This window comes from Rhagoletis zephyria, unplaced genomic scaffold, assembly GCF_001687245.7.
Source record: "Rhagoletis zephyria isolate East Lansing unplaced genomic scaffold, Rhagoletis_zephyria_1.1 Rzeph_scaffold_01424, whole genome shotgun sequence".
NCBI classification, from domain to species: domain Eukaryota; kingdom Metazoa; phylum Arthropoda; class Insecta; order Diptera; family Tephritidae; genus Rhagoletis; species Rhagoletis zephyria.
Genome location: NW_016158508.1, coordinates 44,712 through 57,038, shown reverse-complemented (window position 1 = coordinate 57,038; position 12,327 = coordinate 44,712).

Sequence of the window (12,327 nt, the reverse complement as noted above, 5' to 3'; positions counted from 1 at the left end):
TGGAGGACACGGAGAGGATAAATTAATTAAGTCCGTCGAAAGATTATTCTGACCGTTGCACGTCCTTAGATGGACTATGAAGACGCTTACGTTTAGACACACGGATATCCTTAACAGATTGCAAGGTATCTAAGCATTTGTATGATTTAAACATATTTTCATAATGCTTAAATTTTTCTGTCAGTACCGACAATTCTCTTCCTATTTCTGTAAAACCATTTCTGGTTTGCCTAAATAGCTTGAAAAGATCAACTTCGGTTGACCTGCACTTTACGCAAGACCAGCGAAGGCCCTTGCCATCATTAATAGCGTCCAGAATTCTTCCCGTCAAACCAGCACATTTCAGATGGTAAATACCATCACACAGCCAGCACGATAAGTAGCGTTCAGAATCGCTTTTAATTTGGCAAGTATCAAGATCACACTTCATATTGAAAGATTTATGTAATACACTCGTTAATAAAAGACAAACAAAATAAATTATAACAATTAAGGAGCTGATGTAAATAGCTTTAAATAAATGTAGCGAACAGTTTGAGTATCACTGTAATTATGACACTTAATAAACGCAACGCAAACAGCTTTGACAAGAATTACTAGAAGAAGTAAACAAAAAGAGTAGAACAAATGTGCAAAAACAAAATGAAAGTTAACTACAAAGGATACAACAACAATGATAGCAACAAATGACTCGGCAAAATTAGAATGTATGCTAGTGAAATTTAATTAAATTTACTTTAATATAAAACCAATAACTTTCACTTAGCTTCAATTATTTCACACTCTGATGCTCATAAGCACTTTTTATCACTACTTTAACACAGAATTAGCACAATGAACTTAGTAAGTAGAAAGCCAAAATCAGAGCACAATAAAGTACAACCTCACAGATTGACGTTTGCTTAACCTTAAAAGGAGGAGGTTATCAGTTCGTCGGAATATTTTTTTTATATATGTATGTTACCGCATAACTTTGGACCACGTCAACCGATTTCGATAATTCTTTTTGCATCGGAAAGGTAGTGTCCTCAGAGGTGGTCCCATACTACTCTGATTTAGATCCGATCATTGGATCATGAAATATATGTATATATATTTTTTTTAAGTCGGCTTTTTTTGCTAAAAATTACTTGTTTTACTATTAATTTTTAGATTAGAGCATCCGGATATACGGATATTTTTACACTATCCGTAGTAAAAAAATCCAGATAGAACTCGCAGTCCCATTTAAGCCCAAAATACAATTACGCAATGGCAGCGGCAGTTTTTCGAAATCAGCTGTTTTTTAGAAAGTGTGGTGTCCGATGGAGCGACTCACAATACAGCAGTGGCAGCTAGCAGTACTGCTCAGTTTAGCCCAAATTCTAAATTCACTGCCACTGCCTTCATCGCAGCAAACCTCGCATGTTGAATTTGACATAAATGAAACGCAGCCAACTTCTGCTGCTGTCGCTGAAGCCTAAAAGGCGACAACAAAAATGAAAACAAACAAAAGGGAATGCCTAAAAAGCAGTCACTGACAACGCTGTATTGTGTTTGCTGCGGCAATCACTGCCAATATTAGCAGTAACAGCTGATTTTAAAAACTGTCACTGCCACTGCGCTATTATATTTTGGGCTTTAATAACCATACGGCGGTTTATTAGTTGCGATACACAGTGTAACAAAACAAGGTGAAATCACTATATCTGGCCCTAAACGCCAAAAAGATATAGGCGTTATTCCTGTTTAAACATTTTATTTTTGATGCAGAAATGCATCAAGATGCTGTAGAAATCTTTCTGCATTAAAAAGAAAATTCTGAAAAAATGTCGCTTACTTCTTTTTGGCGCTTGGGGCTCGATCCCTGCAGGGAAAGCTACTAGTTGTGAACTAGAATTCTACCGGTTTGCGTTTCAGCCGAACTAGTTCACGTTCTATCCTTTTTCAATGTTAGCGACTGGTATTTTTAACATTGCGATGTCCTACGAGATGTCAATTGTCAGGCTATGCATCAGCATCTACTAGTATAAATACTAGTAGCATCATACCAGTTGATGAGATAGTCTGCCAATTCATGCCCCGTGAAAAGCATAAGTGTGCCTTTTTGCTCGGGACGCTACAGCAGTCACAATGGCCGACAGAGAAGAGCACTCGCGTGGTAAGCCTGAGGTCCCAGGTTCAAATCCTGGCGCAGGTAAAATTTTTTTATTTTCTATTTTTTATTTTATTTTTATTTTTTATAAATTTATTTTTTTGTTTATGCTGTTTATTGTAATTTTTTAATTTAATAAAAAAATATTTTTGTTTAATTTCTTTGTTTTTATATTTCTTCCTAAATGTTTTTTTGCAACGCAATTAGATTTTCAAATTTGTTATTTATTTATAAATTGAATAAATTATTTTTACTTACATTTATTTAACTTTAAAAATCTTAACCACCTCCAAGCGGCCTCGAACCTGCGATTTCAGAACCAGAACCAGTAGTCTTCACGTGACGCCACAGCCGACATTTGTAAGAAAAGCAATTAATTGCGTTTTATTTTTGGCTTTGGCAATTCAAAAGCAGATGTCGCTAATCGCCTAAGTTCTTCGAAATTGTCGAACTGGTAGGCACATACTAGTTAATGAACTAGTATTTTTTCTAACTGGTTTGGCTTTTCACTGCAGGGATATGACGTACGCTTGTTGGAAAATTTAAATGTAAACAATTCATATACACTAACTCCATTATATCTGCGTACACTGTTGTTTTTTAAATATTCACAATGCTTTGCAAGCTTTAATTTTTTATTATGTTTGTACAATAATATGGTTCAAACAAAAACATATAAATCAAAGTTTCAAACTGTATGCAAATTTAATAAAACCTTAACAAATTTTCATCAAAATTGTAAACTTTTTACTCAGATAAAAAAAATGGTATGCAATTTTATAGCCCATTCGATTTTAGTATAACAATGTACCAATTTGAAGTGGCTAAGAAATCGTGCTTATTTTTAGCAATTTATCCATGTGCGATTCTGTAGGGACGAAAATGATAACAGATAACAATATAAAAAATAACAACAAAAATATAGCTTGCAAAACATTGTGAATATTAAAAAAAAAACTAAGGTGTACGCTAGCGTGGGCCGAAAAGCCGCTTTTTTTAAATTTTGATTGGTAATAGGCAAAAATTATGGTTCATTATGCTCTAAAAAGAATCTGGGTGAAAGATAACAATTTTTGGTCAATATCTTAGGCTCGCCCAAGTCCATCAAAGTTCAAGTGCTAAAAAAGATTTCGTAGCTTACTTCGATTCTCTACAAAAAAAGTCCACATATCAAATTATGTAGGACTAATATTTTCAAAGAGAATTGCAATTTGAGTAAAAAAAATTTATTTAATAATGTATTTGTTAACTTTTTTTGTTATCAGGTCTTTAGTAATACAAGATTAATTGTTGTATTTCACGAAGTTCTTTAAATAAATCTTGAGCTAAATATTAAAGCATATTCATGAATGTCACGTTTTTTTATATACTTAAATTTCAATTCTTAATATTAGTAAGTATTTCTTTACTGCATTCACCCAAGTTTCGGGGGTGACTACTAGTTTTAATAAGTTGTCAGTTCAATTTCTTATCGAAAATTTGTTTTAGAGAATCAATGTCAAATAATTGCAGAAACGATTAACCGGTTTTCTGAGCAACAGAGACGTCTGCTTTTTAAGTAATTTTTGTAAAACAAATCTGCAAGTACATATCGTTCCCCTCATGCCTGCAACAGGAATGTATAAAGATGAAAATTTTAGGAAATCTAGTTTGAAAGTTTTTTTACGAGACTTACAGCCGCACTCAGAAACGTCCCTTAAATTAGCTCTAACGGGCACTTAACTAATGATCGTTAAATCTGTTAATTAATGTTTCCACTCAGAGTTAAAAATTAGGAAATAAAAAAATTAAGTATGGCCCCAGTTGCGGCCCTTTATTTTTGTGGCATCACAAATTTTTTTCGTTCAGTTTGAAATAAAATATAAAAATAAGTAGTTATATCATTTTGCGCGCTGACTCAAGAGACGCAATGGCTGAGTGAGCAGAGCGCAGGCGTGCCATTCGAGAGATCCGAGTTCGAGTCCTAGGGCAGGAAAATTTTCTTTTTCCTTTTTTATTTATTTATTATTTTTTTCTTGTTTAATTTTTATAAACTATCTTTATTGAATTTTTTTTTTGCTTTTTTGATCTAATTTTCTTTTGATTTATAGATTTTATTGCTTTAAAAAGGAAACAATTTTTTCTTTTTATTTAATTAAATTGTTTGCTAAAAGACAAACAAGACCAATAACAGGCCAATTCTGGCATCTGTCTTTCAACTCACCCCAGTCTTTCGAGAGACAAAAGTCTTTATATTTCGGCAACTATCTTGAAAGCCCTTTTCTCGTATTTCGAATAACTAATTGAAAGATATGCCAATAGTGTTATTATATTTATAGTTTAGCAATAAGTTTTCTAAAAACTAAACGAAATGAAAAAGTATTTTTTTTTTAACAGGAAAAACTAAAAATTTGAGAAACTGAAAGTGAAAGAAAAAAGATGAATCAAAAAAGTTTCCAAACGTTAAATAAAATAAAAAAATATGAATTTTTTAAGCAAGAAAACTTAAAAAAGAAAAATTGTATTAAAAAAAAATCGTTGTCGAGGATTGAACTCGGATCTCTTGAATGGCATGAAAGTGCTCTGCTCACTGGGCCATTGTCACTGTTACAGCAACGTTATCGAAACAAACAAAAAATTTCAAAATCATTCGTTAAAAATTAAGTAAAGGTTTTTCAGCCGCGCTCAGAGTCGTTTAATGATTACTTAAGGTGTCCCACAGTAACGATTTGAAAAAATTCCCTCTCAGAGTCAGTTAATGATTCGTTAACGGCATTTAATGAATATTAAAGTTAACAGCCGCACTCAGGAACGTTCCTTAAATTAGCTCTAATGGGCACTTAACTAATGATCATTAAATCTGTTAATTAATGTTTCCTCTCAGAGTAAAAAATCATGAAATGAAAAATGTAAGTATGGCCCCAGTTGCGGCCCTTCATTTTTGTGGCATCACTCCCTTTTTTCGTTCAGTTTGAAATAAAATATAAAAATAAGTATTTATATCATTTTGCGCGCACTAGCTCAACAGACGCAATGGCTGAGTGAGCAGAGCACGGGCGTGCCATTCAAGGGATCCGAGTTCGAATCCTAGGGCAAGAAATTTTTCTTTTTCCTTTTTTGTTTATTTTTTTTTTCTTATTAATTTTTATAAATTAGCTGTATTTAATTTGTTTGCTTTTTTGATCTAATTTTCTTTTGATTTATAGATTTTATTGCTTTAAAGAGAAAAAACAAGTTTTAATTTAATTAAATTGTTTGCTAAAAGACAAGCAAGACCAATAACAGGCCAATTCTGGCATCTGTCATTCAACTCACCTCAGTCTTTCGAGAGCTAAAAGTCTTTATATTTCGGCAACTATCTTCAAAGCCCTTTTCTGTATTTCGAATATCTAATTGAAATATGTGCTAATAGTGTTATTATATTCATCGTTTAGCAATAACATTTCTAAAAACTAAACGAAATGAAAAAAATATTTTTTTTAGACATGAAAATCTAAAAATTTGAGAAACTGAAAGTGAAAGAAAAAAGATGAATCAAAAAAGTTTCCAAGCGTTAAATAAAATAAAAAATATGAATTTTTTAAGCAATAACACTTAAAAAAAAAAATTTATTAAAAAATTCGCTGCCGAGGATTGAACTTGGATCTCTTGAATGGCACGAAAGTGCTCTGCTCGTTGGGTCATTGCCACTGTTACAGCAACTTTATCGAAATTAAAATTTATTGAAAACAAACAAAATATTTCAAAATCATTCGTTAAAAAGTTAAGTAAAGGTTTTTGTTTACGTAACTTTAATGTACATTAAATGCTGTTAATGAATCATTAACTGACTCTGAGAGGGAATTTTTTCAAATCGTTACTAAGGGACACTTTAAGTAATCATTAAATGACTCTGAGTGCGGCTGTAAGTAAACAAAAACCTTTACTTAACTTTTTAACGAATGATTTTGAAATTTTTTGTTTGTTTTCAATAAATTTCAATTTCGATAAAGTTGCTGTATCAGTGGCAATGGCCTAGTGAGCAGAGCACTTTCGTGCAATTCAAGAGATCCAAGTTCAATCCTCGACAACGATTTTTTTTTTAATAAAATTTTTCTTTTTTAAGTTTTCTTGCTTAAAAAATTCATATTTTTTTATTTTATTTAACGTTTGGAAACTTTTTTGGTTCATCTTTTTTCTTTCACTCTCTTCAATCCTCGGCAACGAATTTTTTTTAATACAATTTTTGTTTTAAGTTTTATTGCTTCAAAAATTCCCCCCCTCAAGTCAAAGAATAATATTTCACTAATATGGGTCTAGAAAAAAGGCTCTTTAGAAGAAAGTATGCGTAATAAAGTTTCAAACAAGAATTTTTAAAATCATATATTCCATTTTTCGCTTTATTTATAAAACATTTTGATAATTTTAAACACATTAAATTTTTCTTTCTACTTATAAATCAATGAAACGAAGAATTTTAAAATTTTTCGTGGTTTTTTGAAAAATTCTTCTAGGACTTCGTCAACTGAGAAATTTATATCTTTGTGAATATTCATAGATGCTAGACTGTTGAGTATTTCTTGACATGTTGTATTTCTCAAGTAGGTTTTAATTCTTTTCAGACATGAAAAGCTTCGTTCAGGTGTGGCTATTGAAACGGGCAAAAGTGCCAATATACGTAAGATCCTGAAAACATTCCCAAAAGACGTTGTATTAGCTACTTGTAGTGCTTCGAGAGCATTTCGAAAATGTTCGTGTGAAACTCATTTTTTCCACATTTTTACCTCCAGAAGAAAGTTTTGTTTCGAGCAGTCGATTACTTTTTCATAGAAAGCAAACGATTCTTCAGTATTTACAGCCGCACTCAGAAACGTTCCTTAAATTAGCTCTAATGGGCACTTAACTAATGATCGTTAAATCTGTTAATTAATGTTTCCTCTCAGAGTTAAAAATTATGAAATAAAAAATGTAAGTATGGCCCCAGTTGCGGCCCTTTATTTTTGTGGCATCACTCAATTTTTTCGTTCAGTTTGAAATAAAATATAAAAATAAGTATTTTTATCGTTTTGCGCGCACTAGCTCAACAGATGCAATGGCTGAGTGAGCAGAGCACTCGAGAGATCCGATTTCGAGTGCTAGGGCAGGAAAATTTTCTTTTTCCATTTTTATTTTTTTTCTTGTTTAATTTTTATAAACTATATTTATTGAATTTTTTTGCTTTTTTGGTCTAATTTTCTTTTGATTTATAGATTTAAAAAGAAACAAATTTTTTTCAGTCTTTCTTTTTATATTTCGGCAACTATCTTGAAAGCTTTTTTCTGTATTTCGAATGATTAATTGAAAGATGTGCTAATAGTGTTATTATATTCATCGTTTAGCAATAAGTTTTCTAAAAAAATTTGAGAAGCTGAAAGTAAAAGAAAAAAGATGAATTAAAAAAATTTCCAAGCGTTAAATAAAATAAAAAATACGAATTTTTTCTGCAATAAATCGTAAAAAAAATGTATTAAAACGAATTCTTTGCCGAGGATTGAACTCGGATCTCCTGAATAGTATGAAGGTGCTCTGCTCACTGGTCCGTTGCTACTATTACAGCAACGTTAACGAAATTGAAATTTATTGAAAACAAACAAAAAATTTCAAAATCATTCGTTAAAAAGTTAAGTAAAGGTTTTTGTTTACTTAACTTTAATGTTCATTAAATGCCGTTAACGAATCATTAACTGACTCTGAGAGGGAATTTTTTTAAATCTTTACTGAGGGACACCTTAAGTAATCATTAAACGACTCTGAGTGCGGCTGTTANAAGGAACGTTCCTGAGTGCGGCTGTTAACTTTAATATTCATTAAATGCCGTTAACGAATCATTAACTGACTCTGAGAGGGAATTTTTTCAAATCGTTACTGTGGGACACCTTAAGTAATCATTAAACGACTCTGAGAGCGGCTGAAAAACCTTTACTTAATTTTTAACGAATGATTTTGAAATTTTTTGTTTGTTTCGATAACGTTGCTGTAACAGTGACAATGGCCCAGTGAGCAGAGCACTTTCATGCCATTCAAGAGATCCGAGTTCAATCCTCGACAACGATTTTTTTTTAATACAATTTTTCTTTTTTAAGTTTTCTTGCTTAAAAAATTCATATTTTTTTATTTTATTTAACGTTTGGAAACTTTTTTGATTCATCTTTTTTCTTTCACTTTCAGTTTCTCAAATTTTTAGTTTTTCCTGTTAAAAAAAAAATACTTTTTCATTTCGTTTAGTTTTTAGAAAACTTATTGCTAAACTATAAATATAATAACACTATTGGCATATCTTTCAATTAGTTATTCGAAATACGAGAAAAGGGCTTTCAAGATAGTTGCCGAAATATAAAGACTTTTGTCTCTCGAAAGACTGGGGTGAGTTGAAAGACAGATGCCAGAATTGGCCTGTTATTGGTCTTGTTTGTCTTTTAGCAAACAATTTAATTAAATAAAAAGAAAAAATTGTTTCCTTTTTAAAGCAATAAAATCTATAAATCAAAAGAAAATTAGATCAAAAAAGCAAAAAAAAAATTCAATAAAGATAGTTTATAAAAATTAAACAAGAAAAAAATAATAAATAAATAAAAAAGGAAAAAGAAAATTTTCCTGCCCTAGGACTCGAACTCGGATCTCTCGAATGGCACGCCTGCGCTCTGCTCACTCAGCCATTGCGTCTCTTGAGTCAGCGCGCAAAATGATATAACTACTTATTTTTATATTTTATTTCAAACTGAACGAAAAAAATTTGTGATGCCACAAAAATAAAGGGCCGCAACTGGGGCCATACTTAATTTTTTTATTTCCTAATTTTTAACTCTGAGTGGAAACATTAATTAACAGATTTAACGATCATTAGTTAAGTGCCCGTTAGAGCTAATTTAAGGGACGTTTCTGAGTGCGGCTGTAAGTCTCGTAAAAAAACTTTCAAACTAGATTTCCTAAAATTTTCATCTTTATACATTCCTGTTGCAGGCATGAGGGGAACGATATGTACTTGCAGATTTGTTTTACAAAAATTACTTAAAAAGCAGACGTCTCTGTTGCTCAGAAAACCGGTTAATCGTTTCTGCAATTATTTGACATTGATTCTCTAAAACAAATTTTCGATAAGAAATTGAACTGACAACTTATTAAAACTAGTAGTCACCCCCGAAACTTGGGTGAATGCAGTAAAGAAATACTTACTAATATTAAGAATTGAAATTTAAGTATATAAAAAAACGTGACATTCATGAATATACTTTAATATTTAGCTCAAGATTTATTTAAAGAACTTCGTGAAATACAACAATTAATCTTGTATTACTAAAGACCTGATAACAAAAAAAGTTAACAAATACATTATTAAATAAATTTTTTTTACTCAAATTGCAATTCTCTTTGAAAATATTAGTCCTACATAATTTGATATGTGGACTTTTTTTGTAGAGAATCGAAGTAAGCTACGAAATCTTTTTTAGCACTTGAACTTTGATGGACTTGGGCGAGCCTAAGATATTGACCAAAAATTGTTATCTTTCACCCAGATTCTTTTTAGAGCATAATGAACCATAATTTTTGCCTATTACCAATCAAAATTTAAAAAAAGCGGCTTTTCGGCCCACGCTAGCGTACACCTTAGTTTTTTTTTTTAATATTCACAATGTTTTGCAAGCTATATTTTTGTTGTTATTTTTTATATTGTTATCTGTTATCATTTTCGTCCCTACAGAATCGCACATGGATAAATTGCTAAAAATAAGCACGATTTCTTAGCCACTTCAAATTGGTACATTGTTATACTAAAATCGAATGGGCTATAAAATTGCATACCATTTTTTTTATCTGAGTAAAAAGTTTACAATTTTGATGAAAATTTGTTAAGGTTTTATTAAATTTGCATACAGTTTGAAACTTTGATTTATATGTTTTTGTTTGAACCATATTATTGTACAAACATAATAAAAAATTAAAGCTTGCAAAGCATTGTGAATATTTAAAAAACAACAGTGTACGCAGATATAATGGAGTTAGTGTATATGAATTGTTTACATTTAAATTTTCCAACAAGCGTACGTCATATCCCTGCAGTGAAAAGCCAAACCAGTTAGAAAAAATACTAGTTCATTAACTAGTATGTGCCTACCAGTTCGACAATTTCGAAGAACTTAGGCGATTAGCGACATCTGCTTTTGAATTGCCAAAGCCAAAAATAAAACGCAATTAATTGCTTTTCTTACAAATGTCGGCTGTGGCGTCACGTGAAGACTACTGGTTCTGGTTCTGAAATCGCAGGTTCGAGGCCGCTTGGAGGTGGTTAAGATTTTTAAAGTTAAATAAATGTAAGTAAAAATAATTTATTCAATTTATAAATAAATAACAAATTTGAAAATCTAATTGCGTTGCAAAAAAACATTTAGGAAGAAATATAAAAACAAAGAAATTAAACAAAAATTTTTTTTTTATTAAATTAAAAAATTACAATAAACAGCATAAACAAAAAAATAAATTTATAAAAAATAAAAATAAAATAAAAAATAGAAAATAAAAAAATTTTACCTGCGCCAGGATTTGAACCTGGGACCTCAGGCTTACCACGCGAGTGCTCTTCTCTGTCGGCCATTGTGACTGCTGTAGCGTCCCGAGCAAAAAGGCACACTTATGCTTTTCACGGGGCATGAATTGGCAGACTATCTCATCAACTGGTATGATGCTACTAGTATTTATACTAGTAGATGCTGATGCATAGCCTGACAATTGACATCTCGTAGGACATCGCAATGTTAAAAATACCAGTCGCTAACATTGAAAAAGGATAGAACGTGAACTAGTTCGGCTGAAACGCAAACCGGTAGAATTCTAGTTCACAACTAGTAGCTTTCCCTGCAGGGATCGAGCCCCAAGCGCCAAAAAGAAGTAAGCGACATTTTTTCAGAATTTTCTTTTTAATGCAGAAAGATTTCTACAGCATCTTGATGCATTTCTGCATCAAAAATAAAATGTTTAAACAGGAATAACGCCTATATCTTTTTGGCGTTTAGGGCCAGATATAGTGATTTCACCTTGTTTTGTTACACTGTGTATCGCAACTAATAAACCGCCGTATGGTTATTAAAGCCCAAAATATAATAGCGCAGTGGCAGTGACAGTTTTTAAAATCAGCTGTTACTGCTAATATTGGCAGTGATTGCCGCAGCAAACACAATACAGCGTTGTCAGTGACTGCTTTTTAGGCATTCCCTTTTGTTTGTTTTCATTTTTGTTGTCGCCTTTTAGGCTTCAGCGACAGCAGCAGAAGTTGGCTGCGTTTCATTTATGTCAAATTCAACATGCGAGGTTTGCTGCGATGAAGGCAGTGGCAGTGAATTTAGAATTTGGGCTAAACTGAGCAGTACTGCTAGCTGCCACTGCTGTATTGTGAGTCGCTCCATCGGACACCACACTTTCTAAAAAACAGCTGATTTCGAAAAACTGCCGCTGCCATTGCGTAATTGTATTTTGGGCTTAAATGGGACTGCGAGTTCTATCTGGATTTTTTTACTACGGATAGTGTAAAAATATCCGTATATCCGGATGCTCTAATCTAAAAATTAATAGTAAAACAAGTAATTTTTCGCAAAAAAAGCCGACTTAAAAAAAATATATATACATATATTTCATGATCCAATGATCGGATCTAAATCAGAGTAAAGTATGGGACCACCTCTGAGGACACTACCTTTCCGATGCAAAAAGAATTATCGAAATCGGTTGACGTGGTCCAAAGTTATGCGGTAACATACATATATAAAAAAAATATTCCGACGAACTGATAACCTCCTCCTTTTAAGGTTAAGCAAACGTCAATCTGTGAGGTTGTACTTTATTGTGCTCTGATTTTGGCTTTCTACTTACTAAGTTCATTGTGCTAATTCTGTGTTAAAGTAGTGATAAAAAGTGCTTATGAGCATCAGAGTGTGAAATAATTGAAGCTAAGTGAAAGTTATTGGTTTTATATTAAAGTAAATTTAATTAAATTTCACTAGCATACATTCTAATTTTGCCGAGTCATTTGTTGCTATCATTGTTGTTGTATCCTTTGTAGTTAACTTTCATTTTGTTTNCGTGCAACGGTCAGAATAATCTTTCGACGGACTTAATTAATTTATCCTCTCCGTGTCCTCCAGCATCAGAATCCTCAGCCTCAAAAGACCGTGTAACGAAATCTGCTTCGGATAATAAAGAGCCTG